Genomic DNA, 24350 nt, shown 5'->3' with positions numbered 1-24350 from the left:
TAATTAGATCTTGGCTTGCTCCTGGATACCCAGGCATCAACCGTGGCCAAAAATATTTTGGTTTTCTTTTCCTATCCGTACCAGGTGAGAAGAGTTTTGAGCTTTGAGATATGAGATTTTGCCACACCTACCCATGCATTAGATAACTGTAATGCCCTCTAAAAGTGGCTGAACATTGAGACCTCATGAAGAGGGAAGTTATGCAGAAGACTTCTCTCTGCTAATTACGTGGAATTTAACACCAGGAACATACTATGCTTTACTTGATCTCTTGGACCTGTTTTAATTCCCACTGGAAACTTAGTGGAAATTAAAGTGTTGGTGTTAATCTATGAAGTCCTACATGGTTTAGGATTGAGTACCTGAGAGAGGTCACTTCTCTTCATGTACAATATACAGCTGAGATCTGCAGAGGCACTCAAACTGAAATCCCCTCAATAGACATGAGGAATTTGTCATTATGGCATTCTCTGGAAGAACTTTGGTCTGGATAGATTAGTCCACTGGACATCCTGGAAAGGACCAAGAAGTTGTGGGGTTTGGGCTTATTTTATCTTCATTAGCTAGTGGATGTCTGTCTCAAGATGCGGGACAGAGGCCCTATATAAGTTTCCTATCTTAATAGGATAAACCGAGAATGGGATGGACACCTGTAGTTTTATATTTTATACTTACAAATAACAGAAAATAGTTTTTTAGAAGCAGGTAAAGTTCCTCCTAAGTACTCTCGGGGGGGGCAGGGCACCTGTTTACCAAGCATTGAGGCTCCAAGCTTCCGGCTGATGGCGTGGTGCTGTGGAATTGTAAGGCCTCTTCTTGACCCCCTGGAAACCAACCCAGCTTTTCATCTCATTACAGTGGTGTAAATCAGGTGTAACTTCACTGAAGTTGGTGGAGTTGCACTAACATAAAAGTATGTGAAAAGAGAACCCAGAATCTACCTTTGCAATGGGACCTGACTCTGATGGTATGTCTGTGCTGTAGCTGACAGCAAGCTTGCTACTTGCTATAGTGGGCTCATGCTACCATGCTAAAAATAGCAATGTGGACATTGAGGTACCTTCGATTGGTACCACAACATCCACACTGCTATTTTCAGAGTGCTAGCGCAAGCCCTGCTAGCACAAGTTTGTCTGCCTGGGCTGGGGCAGTGTAGAAATGCAACAAGGGGCTTGTTGTTGTAGAAACACAGAGATGCCTAACTTTTTTTTTTTTTAATTTGTCAAACTGGTTGGGGGTGTGTGTGTGTGTGTGTGTGTGGTTTCCCGCCCCCCTCCCCCACCCCGATGCACCCAGTTACGCTATTTTATATTAACCCACAGTGATTCGGGCAAAAACAAGCCCTGGAAAAGTCAAGAAAATTCCCTGCAATTTTCTCCAATATTTTGATCAAATTTCAAACATTTTCTCCTCCAATTTCCCACTGGCCTTGATTATTGGCTGGGAAAATAGTGTGATGGAGTAGGGAGAGGGAAATAACAACTTTCTCTGAAAAAGATTTAACCCAAGCAATCTCCAGCCGGATTTATAAACAGAGGTAAAATGTTGAAGAATTTTTAGCATTTATTTTAGAATAACCAGCTTGGCAGAGTAATATGCAGTTTGATCTGAAAATAAGAAAAGTGGCAGATAAGAATAGGAGAGTGAAATAAGATTTTTCCCCCCCCCCCAAGACATAGGGAAGCACACACAGAATAGCAAAGCTCATGAAATGCAAACACATATGCTAGGTGGGGGTTCTGGTTCCTTTTTTTCCTCCTCAAGAAAACTAAGTATCTGTATGTATTTATTTATTTATTAAAACTGAAAGCTCCACAGTACTTGAATCCATTACCAAAATGAATGGATTCAATATCTGTGCAATGATGTGTTCAAAATGAAAGCGACATCATTAAATGTCAAAGATGTTATTAACACATTTTACTCCTTACCAGAATAAAACTGGCATTATCTCACCAGGTACTACCCACCCCACTTACAATTCACTATCTCGACTTCATGGTTTCTCTGCCCCCAGAAGGCAGCAGACAATGCCGCTAATTGTAATGTCTGCATGGATCCCAGTGCTTAACCCTCCCATATGCACTCAGACATACTTAACCAGAGTTCCAGGAAAATGTGAAACATGCTTGTTATGCAGAGAACCTTCTAGCTGATTATTTAATCATGCATTCTGAAGCCATGACTTTATACCATTTGTGCAATCACAAGCCACACATTTCTCCTCTTTTCCTTTTTCTCCATGTCCCAATGAAGAGATTTTGAGGACCTGTTTGGAGGGTGTAGTGAGCACTGGCTTGTAACCATATTCAACAATCTCCTAGAATTCTCCTGTCTGTTACGTGCCTGGAGCTACTACCCACTAAAGGACTTCATATGTTTGAATATTTAAATTGAAAGAAACAGATTTGGGAGAAACTACATGAATCCATTATTGTAGCTGGAATATCTTACTGCTTTAGGCAGAGGAGATAAATTGCCACAAAAAGTGATACCAAGTTGGCTTGATTATTTCATTGGATCAAATACATCATGCTGTCTTAATCTCTCTGCTTTCAAGTCAAAATTAAAGAATTTTACTATAACCATAATAGACATTATCATTTGCATATATTTCATCTCAAAGGAGACTTTTGAAGTTATGTAACGCTTAAGCATTTAATTGTTCTTCACATCACTGAAATATCAAATTATATTCAGAAACCAAAAGGATTCTCCTGGTAGATAGCCGTGACTGGCCCATTATCTGACAAGGACAGGATCCACAAGTGGAAGACTTTACACCAGGCAAAGAAAAAACAATTGTAAAAAACTTTGGGACACTGAGAGCATCAAGCAGCAGTTCTTAATTTGTTCACTTCTGGAATTTGCAGGTTCTTCTCTGCTGAGTGTTGATTTGAAGAATTGCAATGTTTGTTTTTAGTGTCAATGTAAACCATTGAGCTAATACTAATAAATGTATTCTTGTTGATGATGTGGTTCACATCACAACTATGGCATGCTCATTCCAAAATGGTGAGAGCTGGGTTTTGCATGGACTTCTTTAGTATACATTGTCGGTGAGCATTCTGATTTAATTGTGAATGCAGATTTACTATTGGCCACATTTTCTAACTCAGGGCTAGGGAGGAAGTGAGCAATAATTGGAATTCTTCCTAACAGGATTTACTATGTTCATTTTCTTACCACTGATGAATTTCATAATAAGCCACTTGAAAACTTTCTTTCTAACACTCTTGTTGCTGTCACGATTAAGCTTTCTCTGCTTACCCTCCCTTTCTATGCCTCGCTGTAGCCCATATAGACAAGCTACAACCTGGCAATCAGTAAGTGTAGGCATTTCATTTGCAGTTAATTCAGCCCTTTCTAGCCATTTTCCCCCATGACATTATGGCTGTGAATATAAATGGTGGGTTTTTATGTGTGCTAGAACTCAGTGAGATGCAAGCACCAAGAAGATATTATCTGATACCACTGTGTCAGTAAGAGTTAAATCTTTTTGACAATTCAATGATTCCCTTTGGGTTTGCACAAATGGCACCTGTTGTTGAAGTCAATAGAGCTTACAATTTAATTTCATCTGCCTGCAAACAATCTCTCTCATTAGGGGGTGAAATGATGATAGAATTCACTGAGGCATGCAGGTTCACTTTCTACAGGGCAATACGTAAGTACAGTCATCATTTTCAGCAAAGGGAGGCACGATTATCCTGGAAACTGATGGTAAAGTAGAAGAGAGAATCTTCAGAAAAGCATTGTAAAAAGCCAAGCTCTGCAATTTCACTACATTTGTCGTTCAGTGCCAATTTGCAGTCTAATTACTGTGTTTAACAGGATCTGAAAATGTTGTAGTCCAAATGACAGGTAAATGGCTTTTTCCATACATTAGCGATGAACTCATCAGCTTTCGGCAGTAAGTATATGTAAGACTGAAGACTGTCTGTCTGTTCCTTTGCCTCCCAACTTTTCATTGGATTCGGTTCATTGTTTGTAAAATATAAATACACCGGTATTTTCCTCAAAAGGTGGGTGGTTTGGTTGGATGGATGGAAAGGCAAATAAATATGTATAAAATAACATGGGTCATGTTCGTTCCTGGGAGAAACTCGTTGAAGTTGATGGGCTTACATCAAAAATGAAGCCTGCCCTAGATCATGACAATTCCCAGACAAAAAGCTTTGTTCAGCTGGATTCAAAGTTGAGAAAATGGACATTATCTTGAAAATAAAACACTTTAAATAGTAGATATTAAAAAACCAACCATTAGGAATGCAGGAAATTTAGGAGCAAGGTTAAATGTAAACCCCTCCCGCTTCGAACATTCAAATGTCAGAAAATGCAGTTAGGGCTTCTCAGATAACCTTAACTCTACCCCTTTAGCAATTTCATTATGTTATCTCTCCCCTTATAACTACTTTGAGATTAATTATTTCTGGATCAGGTCATTTTTCTAAGGGCTTTAAGAAGTATGTAATCATAAGGGCTAGATAAATTTGGACAAGAAACGACTAATACTTTTATGTAAGGCATAGTGTAAAATTACACCATAGTCCTTTGTTTCTCCTCTGTATCAAATATGAATTACTAACAAATTAGCAGGCTTGTCTTATACACACAACATGAAGCCCCCTCCCCCCTCCCCAAGCAAAAATTGTGGAATTTCATTGTTCAGTGACAGTACTTCTGTTGCAGCCCATCCCCCTTTCAGTGTTTTTGAATTGTCTAGTTAGATTGTAATCCCTTCATGAGAGTGTCTTGATCTTCATTTCTGACTATTAAGCACCTACCTACGGGTGGCCGACACTATACAGATGAATATATTCATGACAATCACATACATTCAGGTTTCAATCAGAATTCCCCATTCATCTCATTGGGGCATACTGCTTAAGTCCTGGTAGCATCAGCTGGTTGAATGAATTTTCTGATCAACTCTAAGATGAGTTTCCACCAAAAAAAACCAAACCTTTTTTTAATACAGAAATTTCTGTGGAAAATACCTGTTTTGATTAAATATTAATTAAAAAACCAAATCCCCTAGCCCCCTACATTTATCGGTTATTGGCTATCAAACATTTATTTCTAAAAATATTTTTTGTTGGCAACTAGCAACTAAAATATTTTGGCCAGTTGGCCGAAAGTTTTGGGTTTTACTGAAAATTGTCCTCCAACTAACCTGTTTCAGTTTTTGGTTGCTGAAAATGGAGAAACATTTTGATTTTTAATCAAACCCCAAAACATTGTGTGAATTTCTCTATTAAAAACTTAGTTTTGTAAAAAAATGTTTGAAGGAGGGAATTTCCCTCTGAGCTGGCTCATAGTTATGATTGTTTAAGATGCTGTTACCTGATGCAAATTCCCCATATTTCTGTACAGTGTTTCACAACACAGAGTGGTATTTCTCATATGTGAGTGGTACTCACTATAAAAGGTGTATGTCACAGATTAAAAGCTTCCCACATTTTAGACCTCCGATTTGATCTACCTTAAAAATGTTTGAATCAAGTGAATGATGTACCGGTTCTTTGTAACCACATCACTTTATCACAATAACTTTTTAAAAAGCTAATGGCCACTGTCAATGCATGTAAAATTTGTGTTTTGTTTCATGGAATAAGTCAGGAAGGGTGAGCAGAAGTTATTTAACAAACCTCTCTTCTAGAATTGTCCTGATGTTGTGATACCATGGATAATGATTTTGACAAGCAAGACACTACTTGCCCTCCCAGGCTTCTTTTCCATAAGAGACAAAATGGGGGAATCAATGCTGTCCAAAGACAATAGGAAAAACTGGAAGTGAATTGTTTTTATTCTCAAGCTCTTAGCAAGGTATTAAACTCTGGAAAGCACTGATTTAAAAACAAATACAATAAAAAAAAATCAGATTTGACAAGTTTTGTTTGATTGTGAAGCAGATCTGCCCACAAAGGTGTAGAAGCCCTTCTACAAATACAAGTTAACTAACTGTAGCTAACCCTGGAGGAGTATGTTGAATGGATAGGGCACACAATAGGGTTTTATTACTGGGCCTACGTCTGATTCACTGTGTGACTGTAGGGAAGTCATTTAACTGCCTTGTTCCCCATTTTACAGTTGGAGAAATTGAGGCACCATTTATTGTGATTTATGTTACAATATTGTCCAGATGCTCAGATCAAGATTGGGGCTGCATGGTGCTAGGACTGCACTATAAAAAAACAGTTAAAGATAGTCCCTGCTCTGAAATATTTGCATTCTAAATGGAGACACTACACACAGGGTGGGAGAATAAACCAAGCCACAGAGATGAAGTGACTTGCCTAAGGTTAAACAGCAAGTTCTTGTCAGAGCTAGGACCAGAACACGGGTCTTTGGACTTTCAGCCTAGTGCCCTATGCACACTGCAGCTTAGCTTTTTAGAGGTCTTTGGGATCTAGGGGTGAAAAAGTGCTAGATAATTGTAAGAAGCTATTATTCACAATCACAAATTCTGCCCACAGATTACTGACATTTGTGGAGATCCTGTGCAGAATAGGCAGTAGGGATCTGCATTGCACATAATAAGAGATCTGCAGTGCTAATGTGAGAGCAACATTTTCCCTGTTGTCATTATCAAACCACCAAGTGTTACTAGGAAAGTGGAGGGATAGCAGCAGTGATATAGAAGCTGAAATTTTCCTATTAAATTTGTGGATCATACAAATGGAAAGGACACTTATGGGAGGTATTTAATAATTGCTTGTTAGCTAAATAATCTTGAGGGTTTATAATCTGTTTTTATGATTTTTCTAGGCATTAAATATAATACTGCACATATCAGTCTAACTTTAATAAAGTTTGTTTTGGATTTCTCCCCACTCTGGCTAACCCCCTCCCCCCCGGGCCCTGCTTGTCTGTCTATTAAATTAGTACAGACAGCAGGTGGGCCCTAAAGAAATTGGAAAACAACAGCTGAGCTGAGTTAGAGCAGACTGTGGAATCCTGCTATGGAACATGAGATACCAACCCTATTATACTGCCTGCTCAGTGAGGAGCCGCCACTCCACGCCCTCCCTCCCCCATCAGCATTAAAATCAGTCCCTTAATAAGAAGAAGCTTTTCAAATATAACTCAGGATGTGCTATCAAGTTCATTTTTAACCCCTCAATTGACCTTGACATACAAAGCACAGGGGGGCTTGTGTGGCTGGCTTCTTGGGATGTACAGTTCACATCCAGGTGTTCCTGTTGTGTCCATTAAAAAAGCCAGAAAAGAATATTCTAGGTGTATTGTGAAGGGGTGAGGAAAGGGTACTTTTATTATATTCTCTTCTCTTACTGACCAAAGTTATTCTAGGAGGTGGGCTGGATATCAGTGAGAGGGATGAGAAAAAGCTAAGAGCGCTTGTTAGGGTGACCAGATAGCAAGTATGAAAAAATCAGGACAGAGTGTGGGGGGTAATAGGCACCTATATAAGAAAAATCCCCAAATATCAGGACTGTCCCTATAAAATCAGGACAGCTGGTCACCCTAACGCTTGTGTGCATGTGACCAGATTCAGAAGGAAGACAAAGGCAAGGACCAGTGTTAGGGTCTCAAGATCCCAACCAAACCAGATTGATTATATTCCATATGCATTTAGACATGAGAGATCAGGTTTTTTTCACTCCTGCAATGAAAGGGCCAAACAGAAAATAACACTTTTGCATCAGTATTACAGGAAAAAACATAGTAGGATATATCTGTTGGCACTGGATCATGTAGAGGAAATTCATATCTCGTGTAACTCCCATTACCTTTAGGTTACCCCAGGGACAAATTAGACCCCATAGTCCTATGGTTAAATTAGTGTGATGCTAGGAGGCCATGCTGGTATGCATTATAAAGAAAGGAAATAAAGCATTCATTTACCTTCACCTGGCACCCTGGATCTTTCTCTATCACAATGTTGTATTGATCGGATCCCTGTCATAGTGAACCAGTGGCGGCAGAGTCTTCAAACTCTACTTTTCAGAACTGCCAGAGCCATTTTTTTTTTATCTTCATCCTTGGTGTCATGTTACTGTGTTCCATCATATTACCTAATAGTACATCACAATAAATATCAATGAAATATGATGCAACACATGCTATTGCGTGAGAATGTTTTCTATTTATCATGCAATAAAACCATAGTGTTACCATATAAATACCATTGGTTCATAGGGAATTACTGTACCTTGTAATTATAGCCCCACTGGATGTCACAAAATACCAAATGTTCCCTTATATAATTACATGATATTCTGTAGTAATAGTACCAAACAATGTACAGCAGTAGTGGCTGTATATTTGTGATTTAGACCATTATTGTTGTGTGATTTTTGTGAGTTTTTTTTTGTTTTTTTGTAAAGACCTTTTAATTGTTTCTTAGTAAACAATTTATCACTCTGAGTTGCAGTGTTTGCTTCTAAACCAAAATACTCTTACTCTCTAGAAAGAAAAATCTATTCCTAGCTAACATTTATACTGAAATACTCAATGCTATCAGCAAATACATGTTTGGAATTACTTTATTTTCAAAAGGAGTCAAATTCTATTGCAGGTAATTTTTATCCTACATTTTAAAAAAAAATTGTAAAGGAGTAATCAACCCATCAACAAATTGTTTCTCCAGCACATCTCAAATTGAAATAGTTTAAAAAGATTTGTAGCTGATTTAACTTAATTATGGTAGGGGTTATACCAGGTTCATGTAGATACCTCCCCATTCTGATACAATTACCTACAATCTTTGAGTAAAGGAAAGGCCACAGGGGCTGTGCCTAGGGTGACCAGATGTCCCAATTTTATAGGGACAGTCCTGATTTTTGGGTCTTTTTCTTATATAGGCTCCTATTACCCCCTCACCCCGTCCTGATTTTTCACACTTGCTGTCTGGTCACCCTAGCTGTGCCAGGCATGGTGAATAGTCTTTCTGATCCACTGAAACTTGGGGGGGAAGGGGCAAATGTTAACTTCATTTATAAACTAGGCTGAAGGGAGCCTTTTAGAACTCAATTTTAAAATCTGTTTGTGAGAAGATACTTGCGTGGGCTAGACTCAGAAGCCTAACTTCAGTTAGTTGAACTCCCAGGCACCCCTGGTTTACAGATATTCCTCTTCTTAATCTTACAGTTTATATGTATCTTACTTTGAGATGGTCCTGAATGAAAACCTGGGTTGAAGTGCTGGAGGGTTGAGGTTTGGGTCTGAATTGTGTGGCTTAGACACGTCTCTATTTTCAACACTATAAACTTTCTGGATTTGGAAAAAGAGGCATCTAAACTTTTCCTGAAATCCACTGAACAGCTTTTGTGAAGTTTCCTGTAGGAATCCTAGCAGTAAATCTTAGTTCACAATGGGTTGACAGAACTTTCTAGGGCCAGCTGGTAGCAATCAGGGTTAGGTAGATTAGTGAAGCAGTGTGCCAGGAGCAGAAAAGCTGATCAGTGGCAGAGGTCAGAGACTGAATATTGAGCATTTCTGTGCAATAAACTACTGAAACGCCTAGAAGAAACACCTGTCCAATCTACCAAGAACACATTGTACCTATGTCTTGTCCTAATTTTAGGATCCATTGCTCTATGGAGTTGAGCTGCTGCTGCTTTTAAAAACTCTGCTTCAGTCAGTGCCATAGAGGGCAACTATCCTTAGAGGATACAGGTGCCATAAATTCTACCAATTAAGGAGGCGCAGTGCTTTCCTCAGAGGTGCTGTATAATCAGGCAGGTGAAAATGCCATGCTACTATCAAATGCAGAGCCAGCCTGAGTCATCCTAAACTCCTGTTCATCTGCTCACATGGGAATTTCTCACAAGGCAATTGCCTTAAAAACTGGTTCAATTTTCAATAATCCTGCATTCGCCCGGGGAAAAGGATCTCCATGGGAGGAAAAATGCTGTATCTTACAGCTACCAAACGGAAGTAAATAAGGCAACATGAAATGGGAGAATTTGAAGGTGGCTGAGTAAGATTGCTTTAAATTCATGAGTTAGATTACATAGCTCTGCCTCACTCAGAGATGGTGTGTGTTTTCTCTCACTCTGTGGGTGCATCTCTTGCAAATTACAATACCTGTAAATGCAATTTCCTTCGCTTAGCTTCCTTTACAGTAGGTAGGTCACAATCTTGGTAGGTTTTCATCATCAAGCAGTATGCCTCTCACCCGAAATCCTTTATACTTTCCGGAGGTTTGTGCTTCCTATTCAGGAAAGACGCCTGGCTGCAGTGATTGAGTGTGTGCATGCGTGTGTGTACGTATACCTTCAGTTTAAATTGTTGCTCTAATGAACCTTTTAACTTCCCGTAGTCACTTTTCACTTCAGGTTATAAGTAAACCAATATATACTGCTCTTTCTCGTCTTTGAGTAACAGAATCAGGAAATTTAGACTCTCTCAGTCCATTACTTTATTGGAGTAGATCTTTTAGATTGTTCTGGCCATGCAATCTAGTCATGCTCTGCTCTGCTCTGCTGAATGACCCCAGCTGCAAAACAGGGTGCTTGACCCTTCTATCCCAAGCCCCAGCATCTTGAACAACCTATTCATCAGCTATTTCAAAGTCGCTATTTCTTTAATGGGTTTCCTTATGCATATACAGATCTTATTAGGTGCCAACAATTTGTCCTATTTTAGGTGTTAGCAGTAGTGCTCATATATCTTGTTTAAAAAAAAGTTCATAACTAATTCTGCACCCTAACGTTGAAATGTAATAATTGGAACAGAGCTAAAAGGGGGGAAAAATTGAATATATACAGTTCAAGATATTTCCCCTTGGAACGGAGCTGATCTTGTCCAGATACCAAAAATTCCTCTAGTGACACATACAATTCTGTCTGATTCTCAGGAAAAGATTAATTCTTAATATTCTGAAACCATATCAGGACACAAACACAGCCCATGATATTCATAGCCTCTTAAAAAATTCTTCTGTTTCCGTTACAGCCTAAGACTGTGGCTAGATTCTTCCAGTTCTTTCAGCTCCTTTGGACTTCAAACCATGGATGCTTTGTAACCATTATATATTTGGCTGGGGATTGTGATGGTCTGATGGACAGTTCTTTTTCAGTTTATTGTGTTTCTTTCATGCTGAAATAGCTCAGAAAATGCCCTTTAGTTCAGTTATGCTTAAGGATGACCCACAAAGGGGCAAGGAAAATTTTATACCTGTCCCCTCTGCTTTTTAATGATAGAGGTCTGAATTTTAAAAACCAAAACCAACCAAACCACTTTTCCCCCTTTTTACTTTTGTTTACATTAGGGAAATAAAAGATATCAAGTTTTGCCTTTCTTGTCTTTGCTAGAAATCTCTTTGGAGGATCAGAGAAGTGGAGTGGCAGCATTTTCAGTCCATAATAAATGGAGTGTCAGTGTTTGAATTTTATTTCTGAAGTGTATGTCAAGTTTTGGCTCAAACAAGTGTTTAAAAAAAACAAATAAAAATAGAGTTTATATAGTCTGACTAAAAATTCCTTCCTCTCTCAATTGCTCTTCTTTCACTTCCTTGGCATTTATGATGTCATATTCCTACTAAGTCTCCAGGTATCCATATTTCCTTCTTCCTGGAAAAACAAGGTAGACCACACCTCAATTTCTAATGTAAAACAGCAAACAAGAAAAGTTAAAAAAAAAAAAAAAAAAAAAAAAACAAAAACAAGAGCATGCAGTCCTCTTTTTGTGCATCTTAAAGAAACAAGATAGGGCACAAGCCTATTTATTTTCTTTTTCAGATAATCTTAAAACATTGAGTGAGAAAACTAAAACCAAAACCATTGAAGAGAGAGAACAACATAATTGTATTTGTGGTATAACAGTTTATCTTAAACCACTACACAAGGTAATATTGTCACTAACCCAAAGGAAAACTAATCTGGAAATGCTGATAGGTGTACATAAAACAGCTTTCAGAGCTTTTACAGTAACTGTTACAAAGCATTTACCCTAGGCATAGGAATAGAGCTGGGTGAAGAATCGGTTTTTTTTGGTTCACTGGCAATTGGAAAAAAATTGAAGAAAAATTGTTTCAGGCCATGAGGAAAACTAATTTTTCAGCAAATGGAAAAAAAAACTGTTAGAACCGTCTGTGTGATCTGAAGTGAACAGCATTAGTTTTTTAATACAATAAAAGGAAATTTTAAAACCAGGTTGTTTTAAATCAAAATGTTTCATGTAGAAAATGTTGAAACACCATGTTTTAATTTTTTTTTAACTGAAACAATTTGGTGAAATTGACATGAATTCACAAAATGTTTGTCACTGAATCTGCATTTTTCACCAAAAAAAGTTTCCATTGGACAATTTTTGCCTAACTCTACGTAGGAAACAATGGGCTTGATTCTCATTTACGTTAAGGCTGCTGTACACCACTCTGTGTAAAGAGGCACTAATAGAGTGATGAATGGGGCATTAGTGTAACTGAAAATTGGGACTAGTTTAAAGTTGCAGCCTGCATAGTACTGACATCATGTCCATAATGTCTTCTGCAAAAAGACCCTGCTTTGGGTCCTTCTACTTTCTGATCAGAGGCCAGATTCCACTCTGTTACCCCTTTACTATGCCATTGATTTCAGTGGAATTGCACTAGTGACCAGATAGAAGCATTTGGCCCAATGTAGGTGTAAGCAAAATTGAAGAGAAATATCTGAACAGCTGAGGAAAGGAGGACATAGGGTTCACCGACTCCTTCTGGCTATGACTGGGACAGATTGCATTGCAGCTTCCATATGGGAAACTCATAAAGTTTACCTAGGGCACCAAAAATGATGTAACAAAGTACTGCAGGCAGTAATATAGCAGACAAGGACCCTGAAGAACCTTAACCACACACAGGTGATGACAAAACAGCTCAAGGCACATGAACCATCACCTGTCTTATGAAATGGACAATCTTCCTAAGCAAGGAAGTCTAGAGAATAAAGTGTAAACCAAAGGCAAGCAGTAGTCTTTGTAAATTTCTTGTGCCTGGAAAGCATCCCTGACTGCATAAGGCACAGTGCAAGATGAGTGTGCGTGCGTGTGCACACACAAAAAATCATCTGCCTTTTACTCAGAGCTATACCCTCTCTAGGAATTGTTGGAGACCCAGGAGATAATTATAGTTTTCTGTTAGCTATGGCTGTAGAGTAGTGTCATGTGTGTTTTGAATTCTTCAGGGGTATTGTCAGTCAGATTGTGTGGTTTGTCTTGTTTCTCTGCCACTGTTTTCGCTGAGCAAGCTAACATCAATTATTCTGGTATCACCTTGGTGGAACACCTTCCGTGGATCGAAGGAAGATCTCAGAACTTTGGGAGCGCAGTGCTGTCTCAGGCTTTGGCGGCCATGCTGCTGAGAGGAGGAAACCCTGCTGAAGCTCCCTCTATCACCAAATTTGTGGAAAAGGAAATCATGCCTCACCAATGTATTAAAATTCTTTGAGGGAGTCAACAAGTATGCGGACGAAGGTGATCCAGTCCATATAGTGTACCTGGATTTTCAGAAAGCCTTTGGCAAGGTTCCTCACCAAAGGCACTTTAAGCAAACTAAGCTGCCATGGGGTAAGAGGGAAGGTCCTCTCATGGAGCAATAACTGGCTAAAAGATAGAAAACAAAGGGTAGGAATAACCAATTTATTTTTAACAATGGAGAGAAGTAAATAACAAGATCTTCCAAGGATCTGTATGGGGACCTGTGTGGTTTGACATATTCATAAATGAACTGGAAAGGGGGATAAGCAGTGAGGTGGCAAAATGTGCATATGATATGAAATTACTTAACACAGTTAAGTCCAAAGTTGACTGTGCAGAGTTTCAAAGGGCTCTCAAAGTGGGTGACTGAACAAAAGGGATTGGACATCCCTTAGGGGAGGATCTATAAATAGGGAGATTCCCTATGTCCTAATAAGGAGGAGTGGATGGAAAATGATAAAATACAGGGAGGTTCTGATGAGAAACAGTCAAATGGGGGAAAAAAAAGTCTTGTTCAATTACATCCTGCAATAGGGGACAGTCAAAAAATGACAAGTTTTTTTTAAAATGCTTTATATACCAATGCTTTATAGAAGTCTAAATAATAAGATGGATGAACTAGAGTGCCTGGTATTAAATGAGGATATTGATATAATAGGCATCACAGAAACCTGGTGGAATGAGGCTAATCAATGGGACACAGTAATAAAAGGGTACAAAATATATCAGCAGGACAGAACAGGTTGTGCTAGTGGGGGAGTGGCACTATGTGAAAGAAAGCATAGAATCAAATGAAGTAAAAATCTTAAATGAACTAAATTGTACTATAGAATCTCTGTGGATAGTAATTCCATGCCTGAAAAAAATAAGAGTATAGCAGTAGGGCTATATTACAGACCACCTGACCAGGATGGTGTTAGTGACTCTGAAATGCTCAGGGAGATTAGAGAGGCTATTAAAATAAAAAACTCAATAATAATAATAATAATAATAATGGGGGATTTCAACTATCCCGATATTGACTGGGTACATATCACTCCAGGAAGGGATGCTGAGATAGTTTCTTGACACCTTAAATGACTGCTTCTTGGAGCAGCTGGTCCTGGAACCCACCAGAGGAGAGGCAATTCTTGCTTTAGTCCTAAGTGAAGCACAGGATCAGGTCCAAGAGGTGAATATAGCTGGACCGCTTGGTAATAGTGACCATAGCGGTCAAGAGCTAATTCCCAGAGTGACCGGCAGGAGGCGCCAGCGGTGGTGAGTCAAACCCCATCACACGAGGTTTTGGAACAAATTGATAAACTAAACAGTAATAAGTCTCTGGGACCTGATGGTTTTCACCCAAGAATTCTGAAGGAACTCAAATCTGAAATTGCAGGATTACTAACTGTCATCTGAAACCTATCATTTAAATCAGCTTCTGTACCAAATGACTGGTAGATAGCTAATGTGGTGCCAATTTTTAAAAAGGGCTCCAGAGGTGACCCTGGCAACTACAGACCAGTAAGCCTCACTTCAGTACTGGGCAAATTGGTTGACACTATTGTAAAGAACAAAATTGTCAGACACCTAGATGACTATAATTTGTTGGGAAATAGTCAACATGGTTTTTGTAAAGGGAAATCATGCCTTACCAATTTACTAGAATTCTTTTAGGGGGTCAACAAGCATGTGGACAAAGGAGATCCAGTGGATATAGTGTATTTAGATTTTCAGAAAGCCTTTGACAAGGTCCCTCACCAACGGCTCTTAAGCAAAATAAGCAGTCATGGGATAAGAGGGAAGGTTCTTTCGTGGATTGGTAACTGGTTAAAAGATAGGAAACAAAGGGTAGGAATAAATGGTCAGTTTTCAGAATGGAGAGGGGTAAATAGTGGTGTCCCCCAGGGATCTGTACTGGGCCCAGTCTTATTCAACATATTCATAAATGATCTGGAAAAAGGGGTAAAAACAGTGAGGTGACAAAATTTGCAGATGATACAACTACTCAAGATAGTTAAGTCCCAGGCAGACTGCGAAGAGCTACAAAAGGATCTTTTAAAACAGGGTGACTGGGCAACAAAATGGCAGATGAAATTTCATGTTGATAAATGCAAAGTAATGCACATTGGAAAACGTAATCCTAAGTAGACATATACAATGATGGGGTCTAAATTAGCTGTTACCACTCAAGAAAGATCTTGGAGTCATTGTGGATAGTTCTCCGAAAACATCCACTCAATGTGCAGCAGCAGTCCAAAAAGCAAACAGAATGTTGGGAATCATCAAAAAAGAGAGAGATAATAAGACAGAAAATATCATATTGCCGCTATATAAATCCATGGTATGCCCACACCTTGACTACTGCGTGCAGATGTGGTTATCTCAAAAAAGATATATTGGAATGGAAAAGGTTCAGAAAAGGGCAACAAAAATTATTAGGGGTATAGAAAGGCTTCCGTAGGAGGAGAAATTAATATGAGTGGGACTTTTCAGCTTGGAAAAGAGGTCACTAAGGGGGGATATGATAGAGGTCTATAGAATCATGAGTGGTATAGAGAAAGTAAATAAGGAAGTGTTGTTTACTCCTTCTCATAATACAAGAACAAGGGGCCACCAAATGGAATTAATAGGTAGCAGGCTTAAAACAAACACAAGAAAGCATTTTTTTCACGCAACGCACTGTCAATCTCTGGAACTCCTCGCCAGAGGGTGTTGTGAAGGCCAACACTAAAACGGGGTTCAAAAGGGAAGCTAGACAGATTCATGGAAGATAGGTCCATCAATGGTTATTGTCCAGTATGGACAGGAAAGTTGTCCCAAGCCTCTGTTTGTCAGAAGCTGGAATTGGGTGACAGGGCATGGATCACTTGATGATAAATCTGTCTGTTCATTCCCTTTGGGGCACCTGCCATTGGCCACTGTCAGAGGACAGGATACTGGGCTTGATGGACCTTTGGTCTGACCCAGTATGGCTGTTCTTATGTTAAAAAAATGGCAGATGAAATTCAGTGTTGACAAGTGCAAAGTAATGCAGATTGGAAAATATAGTCCCACATATAAAATTATGGGGTCTCAATTAACAGTTACAACTCAAGAAAGAAATCGTGGAGGCATCATGGATAGTTATCTGAAAATATTTATTCAGTGTGCAGTGAAAACAGCTAACAATGTTAGGAACCATTAGGAAAGGGATAAATAAAATAGACAATATAATGCTGCTTTATAAATCCATAGTATGCTCACATCTTGAATACTATGTGCAGTTCTAGTTGCCCCATCTAAAAAATGATGTAGAGAAGAGCAATGAAAATGATTAAAAGAATGGAACAGCTTCCATATGAGGAGAGATTAAAAAGACGGAGACTGGTCATTTTAGAAAAGAGATATCTAAGGGAGTATGTTAGAGGTCTATAAAATGACTTATACAGGGAAAGTGAATAGGAAAATGTTATTTACCCCTCCCATGACAAGAACAAAGGGTCACCCAATGAAATTAAGAGGCAGCAGGTTTAAAACAAAAGGAAGTACTTCTTCACATAATGGATAGTCAACCTGTAGAACTTGTTGCCAGGGAATGTTGTGAAGGCCAAAAGTATAATTGGGTTTAAAAAAATTAGATAAGTTTATGGAATAGTCAAGATGGTCAGGGACACAGTCCCATGATTTGGGAATCCCTAAACCTCTGAATGCCTGGCTACTGTCAGAGCCAGGATACGGGGCTAGATTGCCATTGTTTTGACCTAGTATGGTCATTCCTATATTCTCATTTAAACCGTGTCATAGGAACCTTCTTTTCATCTTCAGTCTAAAGTCCATAAGCTTTGATTGTTGTTAGGCAATAGCTAACAGATATATCAATCAAGTTAATATTTTCCTAGTATCTGAATGTATACAATGCTTAAATAAAGATATTCTCAATCCCTGGCTAAGATGGGTTTTCAGTAATTAAAGAAAATAGGAATTTTATTCAGATTCAACATATCCCATTTGTAATTATCTTCTTGAAGTCCCTTTGTAATTATTCTTTTTTTATGATCCTTTGCATTAGCATATTCAATCTAAATTGTTTAATTAGATGATAGTTTACTCAAATTACAGAGGCATAAGTTTTTTGTGTGTAACATTCCAGTCAACATAGAGCTTTTGAGCTGTGATACATTAAGGAATGAAAGGGAAAAAGTGTTCTGCTATTGCCAACAATGATGCAAATGTACTACTTTAAAGTCCCCACTCTATTTACATTACATGGACAAAAACAAATCCTGGGCTATGATTTACAAAGCCTGCTGATGCCCATGGGCTGAGTCTTAAAAAAACGAGCTACTCCAACTGCAGAGCCCTGCACAACCCACATTTTTTGTATAAGAGCGAGGGAAGGTTGAGCATACAGAGGTGTGTGTGTGTGTGTGTGTGTCTCTCTCTCTCTCTTGTATACAGACACCATTTCCCCTGCCCCTCCCCCCCCCCCAGCTGTCCCTCATTAAAGGTATTAGGCTCTGCAGTATAGATTTTACACTAGAATTATTTCAAATCAGGATTAGAGCAAGGAGGTTTATGTGAGCTAAGAATTGCTCAGCTTGCATGCTATAAATGATTATTTGGTTGTGGGTATCACAATGCATTCACCCCCGCCCCCGCCGTAAACCTCCGGCCCCGTTTCCCCCCCCCCCCCCCCCCATCATAGGCATGTAATACTGCTTGAAGCTATTCTTAATTCATTCAGGGCACCATTCATCTTAACTGTTGCTTGCATGCAATTCCCACAGAAATTTATGTTGAAGTCAAGGGGAGTTCCTATGAACAATTGATGAAATGAATAATAATGATTTTGCTCCCAATAAAATCAATGGGAGTTTTGTCAGTGAATTCAGTGCAAGTGTCTTCCTAATGAATAGTGAACACTATGGACAACAAAATGGAGACACAACTCTCCTCTGCTAAGGGCTTCAGGCTTTAGTTACCATGCTGCTGAGATGAGGAAATGGAGCCTGCCAAAACTCACTCTACCACCAAATCGGTGGAAACCAAAAGGTGTTGGAGCTTTAACATCATAGAGCCTACTATGGAGTCATTTTAACTGCATTCTCATACTATATATGTATGTACAGTGATATTCTGCTAATTTTATATGGCAGGAGCCCTACAGAAGTGAGCTCAAGTTGGTAATTCTGCCATGGGTGACACAGTCTCCAAAATCTATCTTGTGTCTGATGTTACCAAAAGATAAAACACCCATATTCAAAACATTGTACCAACACATTTTTTCTCATTGAAAAACTGTGCAACAGCAATTATAAGACTTCACACGTAGTAATAAATACACATAGATCAGCATAAAACACACGGAACTCAGCTTTTATATGCCAACCTTTAAACTACGTAGCAAGGCACATCCAAAGAACACATGTAGTTTGTCAAAAAACCTATTGGCAGCACATATAAAATACTGTTTTTCCAACAATATTCTCTACAAACTTCAAATAAGGGCAGGATTCATTGGTGTGCTCCAGCTTCTTTTGGGTCACTCCATAAAAACAATTTAAACTGACTGATCAGACCATGTTGACAATGGTTTTCCACTATCTTCTACTTATCCTGGCAGCCCCTCCCCCAATCCCGCAGCCCTGACACACATCCTACTTAGTACAGCCCCCAACACTTCAGCCCAGCTGCCCACAGCCTCCAACATCCCTCATGTTCCAACCCTAATCCATCCCGCCCCGCAACATAACCCACTTGGCCCCCAACAATCCCTACTCATATCATAGTCCCTCACCACTGTCCCCAGGACCTTCCTGTCCATTCAATGAAGCTCCCATCCCAGCTCCAGACTCTGCTCCTTTCCTGGGCTAGGCTGGCTCCTTCTGGCTCTGGGCACCCAGTTGCTGTGCTCACTCACCTTGCCTGCCTCACTCACATGCTTCAGGTCAAATTTGGAAGAGAAGCGGCATTGTGGCCTGGGGTCACAGCCCCTCAGGTTTGCCTGGGTGGTTGCCCATCATCGGATGACGGGGCAGCCATGCAAATGTGAGTGATGTAGCAACCCTGTGTATCACATAAAAATGCCAGAGCACTGCTCTGTGCTGGATTTCAGGTGCCGGAACAATGCTCCAGACCACTCTGGCAGAGAGAGAGAGAGAGAGAGAGTGTGTGTGTGTGTGTGTGTGTGTGTGTGTGTGTGTGTGTGTGCATTCTATAAAATATGTGAGAAGGATACGAAACAGAGCCATCACCAGCCTAGCTCTTGTCCAATCACAGGTCAACTGTTAAAGTTTGGCTTGGGCCTGATTCTCTTGCCATATCATATGAATAACTTCCATTGACTTCAATGGGCAGAATACAACCCCTGGGCCATAAATGTTCCTGTCTCTTGCTAGCTCTTATGTGCTGAGTTTTAAAATGTCAAGTTTCAAACTACATTAATCGTCTTCCTGGAGTCCTGTGTTTCTTTTTTACTCGAGATGGGTTATATTTTTAATTTTAGTTGAGATGCAATTAAACAAGAGCTGTGATGCTCAAGAGACTAGTATCGGGGTAAAGAATCTTTTACCACTACGGGCTCAGGTCAGTAGATAGTCACATGTAATGACTTTGGATATTATTTAGTGACTTACTGTGTATGTGACCTAAGTTGGTGGTCTTAGCCCAGTTCCTCATGGACAAGCATCCACATCCTAAAAACACATAATAAAATTGGCACTAACTGGCATTTAGTTGCCATTTTTGTCAGAGAGGCCTAATTGTGGAGGGGCATGTAAGTGAAATGTTCTCTGACAGCTGGAGATGGTCCCTCTGGAGCAGGGCAAGGCTTATCGGTAGGGCACTGTGTGGAAACGTGAACTGTTAGTCTAAGTTCTGTATACATTGTCTGTGGATAAGATGAAGGTGTTAGTCTGTCACCCATCAGCATCACTAAGCTGGGATTTTCAAAGGAGCCTAAGGAAGCTAGTGGCCCAAATCCCATTGACTTTCAATGGGATTTGGGTATCTATCATGCTTGTGCTCTTGAACCCCCTCCCCCGCCCCAATGCCTTTGGGAAGAGAAAATCCCCACCCCCCAAAAAATGCCTTTGGGAGGGGAATGGAAAGATAAAAAGTCAATAGAATGACAATGACTTCAGTAGATTTTTTTTGGAAGAAACGCAAGACCTGTTTTCTGTATCTTTTGCCTAGGATGGCCCATTCTCCATTTCTATGACATAGTTGCAGATGCTTCTTAAAATCCTCCTCTGTGAGCTGGTCTGTGAAGGTTACTTGATATGAAGTAATTTGTATTCTCTAGTCCTCTTCTGTTGTTTCTTGTTCCATTATGAACATTTTTCTCCCTAAATGGTATGTTGTGGAGAACTTCTCACCATCCATCCCTAAAGCTCAGTTTTATTTTTTCATCAATAGACTGAGCCAATGTAAAGCAAAATAGATGGTTCTATAAGGTAAGAAAAAGAGACGACAAGGCTTGGCAAATTTCTTTTTCTGAAGGTTAGCAAAGGCTGCATGTGATCCTATGGGGGGTTCACCCGGACCAGTATGGGGTTGTGTCACCATCTACCCTGTAACTTGGGTGTTTCTGTGCTGTGCAGCTTTGGCTCAAAGCCCTGACACCAACAGCCCTTCCAGACCCATGTCTCCCCAAAACTGTCTTCCCTGCAGTGCCCAGTCCCTCTCACTGGATCTTCACAACAATTATTACAGTCACTGTCCCCAGAGAGACCGAGTGCATACCAGCCGGGTAGTTTGGCTGAGGATTTTACCCTTCAGGTTACTCCCCAGCACTGACATGGTTGTGTTATAAAACAAAAATAAGTTTATTAACAAAGAACAGATATTTAAGTGATAATAAATAGACACAGAAGACAAAGGTCTGGTTAAAAGTAAAACAAAACAGAACATGCTTCCTAGTGAGTAAAACTTAATTTCAGCAAGTTACAATCTTTGTCTAAGCAGGTTTTTCACCTATAGCCAGTTTACAGCTACTCTTGCCTCCTGTGCCAAGAGGGTCCACTTTCATGAATGCAGTGGGTGATGCTCCCCATTGTCCCCTAGGTGAGGGTACCCCCAAGCCTTCTATTCCTTATATTCTCCAAGTTTATCATCATTTTCAAAGTCAGGAAGCCCTCCTGGGGACTCAGCTTGCTGTGTCCACCAGGGAGCCAATGCCAGGTTCATTTTTGCAGTCGCCATTTGTTATGCGAAAATCACAGGTCTTCCTGTGACCCCCGATGCAAATGAATGGTCCATTGTTCTTGGCCACATCTGGCTTGATTTTTCAACTGAGCCCAAGAGGGGCTGGCTATTCTCCTTCATCTGGTAAAAACCTGTTTTGCCTCCTTGGCCTGTTTACAGACTCCATAATTTCACATACAGCAGTGTTACATTCATTTTAGAGTGATATTAAAGACCAGTGTGGTGTTAGTTTTCACATGATCTGTTAATGACTCCTTTTAAATAAATATCAGGGTAGGAGGTGTATTGAGCAGGTCCGGCCATACAAGTAGCAGGGAGCCCCTTGCCAACTGGCATTGGGGTGCTCTTAGGGTCATACAGTTTATCAGACAATAAATTACAAGCAGGAGCAAGGACTTTGTTATTGCTGCCATCTGAGATTTAAGCCCCATTGTTGCGATAGGCATAACAAAAGGGAGACCTGTAGGACAAGAAAATATGTGCGGGGGAAAAAAAATTGAACTTGAAATTTAACACACACTGGGGCAGATCTTCAGCTCTGGCTAAGGAGCATGCAGTGCAAGGTGGGGCTGTGGGGTGTGTGTGTGTGTAAGCTCAACTTTGAACTCTCCCAATTCTGAGACCTAGAACTTGCCTATGAGCGCCGCTGATCCTGAGGCAGTTGTAAGCAAGGTCAGTCCCCTTATGTAGGTTAAAACAGCCCTTAAACTACTTTAGCTCAAACTTCTCTACCTGTTAACATCCCTGTGGGGCCAACCCTACAGCCAGAGATTGATGCATGTTGGTGGTATCTTAGCCTTGTCCCTGGTCCTATGGTCCCATTGCAGGCAGCTGTGTGGAGAGGGTGGCTTCGGTATCTCTACACTAGCTCTACTACACTGCAGGATCCCCCTTGCACTTAGGAGATCCTCTCTGGTCCAGATATGCTGGCTCTACAGCCAGAATCGGGCAGTGGAATGGTACAAAGTGGCCACTTAATAACAATGCTTCAAAAAAGGCAATTGTTCATAGCACTCCATATTTTCAAAGCACTGTAAAAACATTAGCGAATTAAAGTAAATGTCTTTCTTCTGCGATAGCTTTAGCCCCGTAAAAGGCATTTTGAGGCTGAATACAATACTTTTACTACTTTATCACTAACACACTATATCAGTTTATACAGTGCATCAATCTACATGGTGAGATAGCAATGTTCCTGTTTCCTGCCCCAGCCCCACTAAAACTAAATATACATCTTTTAAAAATAAAATGTATTTGTGTTAGTTACAGGATGCTCTCACCTTACATGCAATACAATACAGCTTTATTTTGTATAGCATCAGATTGTCTCTCTGAATGTTTTACAGTCAGAGTGAAACAATAAAGAGCAGAGGCAGAGAGGACTGTAGAAAAAGCACCAGCATATTTCCAGATGCTCTTGTAGACAGAGCACTGAACTGGGACTCAGGGGACCTGGAATTCTATTCCTGGCTCTATCACTAGTCTGCTGGGTGACTTTGGGCAAGTCACTTCACCTTTCTGTACCTCAGTTTCCCTATCTATAACACGGAGATAATGATACTGACCTTCTTTGGAAAGTGCTTTGAGATCTATGGATGAAAAGAGCTATATAAGAGCTAGGTGGTATTATGATGTAGGTGAGATATTATATACAGGCAATCTGATCCAGGAGCTGTAATAACTGTGGTGAGATTGTGGGAAGAAGCTAGAAGGAGGACGATGCTAGATGAGAAGAGGGAGGGGAGTGGAAAGGAACAAGTTTCATGAGGCAGGTTGGCCCAAGACTCTGAAGAGTTTTTAAAATCAAAGTGCAATTTAGAGCTGTATCTTGATCCTGTATGGGGAGGCAGTGGGATTGGCTAAAGAGGGAGTATGACCCAGGGACCCCCTGGTGGCAGAGGGCACAAGGGGAGTGCATAGGGTTTTACTGGGATCCCCTGGGTCAGATATATGTATCAGAGTTCACCAAAGGGTGGCATGTGGGATCTCTACCGAGAGCCAGTAGTCTGCTGGTTGGCATAATCATTGTGAAATGTATGTACGGATAATATCTAAGGAGTTATGTATCTATACCGAAAATTATGTTCTTAAGGTCTTGGATTTAAGGCAGGTCACCAGGAGGTGATATATCTCCTGCCTGAAAGGAACATTTCCAAGGTAACAGACATCTATCTCCCTGTCTGGCCATTTGGTATTGTATGCCTCACACTGCATGCCTATTTGCATGCTAAGCCAGTGGCGAAATGAGAAATTGCAAAATCTATGAGAAAGGAAAGCTGCAAGCTGAAACAAACAGCAGAGAGTGTCCTGTTTATGACAAAGGATGTATATTTTGGGGGACAAAGAATCCTTCACCTAGCAGGCAAGCCGGCAGCATGTCTGTCTCATGAAAGGCAGGTTACAGCCCCCTGGCTGTAAAATGCTGCAAGGATTTTGGGTGAGTAACACTTGGTTAGACATGAGAGTACCTTGTTAATCACAGCTAGGCTCCAGAAAGTGTGTCATGATTTTATGTTACATGGAACCATTTGTTTCCAATGCTTCTGCTACTATTACTTGAATCGGTGTGCTTTATCTGTAGCGCTTACTAGATTTCACTATAGACCTAAGTGCTGGGTGATAAGCAGCACAGTCATCTGAGGTGGAACTGGTAAGCGGGACACAGTGAATCTGTGAATACTGTGAGTGTCCAGCGACCCAGGGCCTGGCCACTACAGAGAGACACTTCAGACTGAAGGAGTTGGAGAGCTGACCCCTGGCAG

Source organism: Terrapene carolina, unplaced genomic scaffold (genome assembly GCF_002925995.2).
Source record: "Terrapene carolina triunguis isolate 2854851 unplaced genomic scaffold, T_m_triunguis-2.0 Scaffold35022, whole genome shotgun sequence".
In the NCBI taxonomy this organism is placed as follows: domain Eukaryota; kingdom Metazoa; phylum Chordata; order Testudines; family Emydidae; genus Terrapene; species Terrapene triunguis.
The sequence above is the reverse complement of the archived record's forward strand: the minus strand, read 5'-3'. Positions refer to the sequence as shown.